At 45.8% G+C, this 2012-nt stretch overlaps 1 pseudogene; it reads right to left on the bottom strand.

Moving 5' to 3' along the window:
• Positions 1 to 4: 4 nt before the first annotated feature.
• On the bottom strand, positions 5 to 599 carry LOC105819563 (annotated as a pseudogene).
• Between the last annotated feature and the right edge of the window lie 1413 nt (positions 600 to 2012).

The raw sequence follows: 2012 nt of genomic DNA, 5'->3' as shown, positions 1-2012 counted from the left end.
CAATGGACCACCACAGGACCCTCTGGTTGGTGCTCTCGCTGGTCAGTCGGAAGCGTTCTTCACGATACCTTTGGTAATCTTGCTCCTTCTAAATCTGTTCCACTTGATCAAGCAACCGGCGGGCATGGAGCTGCAGCTCAGTCAGCTTATCCTTAGCAGCAATCTCAGGGTAGTTGTTGGCGTGCTCCCCAACCTGAATGTCCAGGTGCACACACAGTTTGCCGCCAGCAAAGAGCCATCTTGGTAGAGTTGGAGTGCAGGCAGATCTGATGGTCACCCGGAATGTAGGAGGTAAACGTGAAGCGGCCCTCAGAGCTGTACTGCCGGGACAGCACCACCTTGCTGTCAGGGTCCTTCACTTCCACATGCATGCCCAAGCCAGGGGTTGAGGGCAGAAAGACCTCCTTCTGCTTATCCCACATCTGGGTGCGATAGTTGCCGATGACCATGGTTTCGTCGGGGATTTCCTTGATGAAGCAGCACTTCTCGGTCTCGCCGATGTGAAAGTAGAGACCCTGGGCGCCCGCAGTGCACAGCGCGAGGAGCAGCAGCGCCAGCCACCCCATCACAGGCAACAGCCTGACTCCGACACCTGCCATCACGCCTCACCTCCGACAGCATAATTATTAATAAGCCCATCTTTTACTTCAAAAGTGTCCAGGGTTTGTATGACATGTTATATGGTCACTCTTTCTGTGTTGGACAGTGACATGACTACTCAAATGCCCATGCCATATTTACCATAAACTCGCCCTTGCTTAACTCCCACCTTCTATATTGTTTGTCTCATTCCTGTAGACTCTGAGCCCCTGGAGGGCAGGGCGAATGTCTTACTCACTTTGACAGTCCCTGTGCCAAGCACAGTCTTGCCTATAGATGCTCAATAAATGTTGAATAAAGGGCATGAAGATGGAGTTAAGGGATGGAATTAGAACCATGGAAAATTAGAGGGAAGGGTGGGTTCTTAGGCCTAACTTTCATTCTGCAGATGTGGAAATTGAGGCCCGGAATGGAAAATGGACTTGACCCAGGTCACAGTCAGTTAGTGCAGGGTCAGTTTTAGACTCCAGATCTCCTGGAAGCTGTCCACGGCTCCTTTCTGGGTGCTCCTTCATTAGGTAAAGTGACAGCTCAGCAGTCAGCCTTCATCAGGCCTTTAGTGTGTGTGTGTGTGTGTGTGTGTGTGTGTCCTGGGGGTTTCATGTGCGGCATGGAGGGGAAGAATAGATGTGCTTGCTTAGAAACAATGTCGAGGGAGCTCAGCCCCTTCAAGGCTTATCTGAGTCACATTCCACCAGTTTTCTCTTGGAGACATTTTTACCTTCTTAACGTTGCCAGACAGGATTAAAACAAAATCTGATCTCACAGTATCTCTGGTATTGTTTTTGTTGTTTTTAAACTAAGAATCAGATAGCCTGAAACATATCCTCAGCACGTAAGTGATGGGAGGCTATGATATAATCTATTGCTCAGTCTGACACGTGTTGGTGGCTATGGGGACTCCAGAAAGAGGCTGTCTGACTGTCTTTAGTAGAATTCTTTCCCTTCTTCTTTTAGTTCATTTCTGATTCTTCTCTTAGTCTGGTCTTGGCTAATAAATCATTTGATTTTGAAAAAATCACTTCCTTTTCTGAACTTTGTGTTTCTCATTCATAAAATGAGTAGGTTAGACTAGATACTCTCACAGCTACTTCTAGTCCTGAATTCCATCATGTAAAGTTGATGTCATCACATTAAATCATATTAAAGTCTCCCCCCATTGCTTGGAGAAGACTTGAACATTCATATCTACAGGTTGAGTATCCCTAACCTGAAAAATATGAAACCCAAAATGCTCCAAAATCTGAAAATTTTTGAGCTCTGACATGAAGCATTTTGGATTTCAGATTTTTGGATTAGGGATGCTCAACTGGTAAGTAAAATGCAAATATTCCAAAATTTTGAAAAAATCTGAAATCTGAAACATTTCTGGTCCCATGCATTTTGAAAAAGGGTTACTCAACCTGACCTGT

The sequence above is a fragment of the Propithecus coquereli genome, unplaced genomic scaffold (assembly GCF_000956105.1).
Source record: "Propithecus coquereli isolate 6110/MARCELLA unplaced genomic scaffold, Pcoq_1.0 Scaffold114, whole genome shotgun sequence".
Taxonomy (NCBI): domain Eukaryota; kingdom Metazoa; phylum Chordata; class Mammalia; order Primates; family Indriidae; genus Propithecus; species Propithecus coquereli.
Note: the sequence above shows the minus strand (reverse complement) of the source record. Positions and strands in the feature narration are given on the sequence as shown.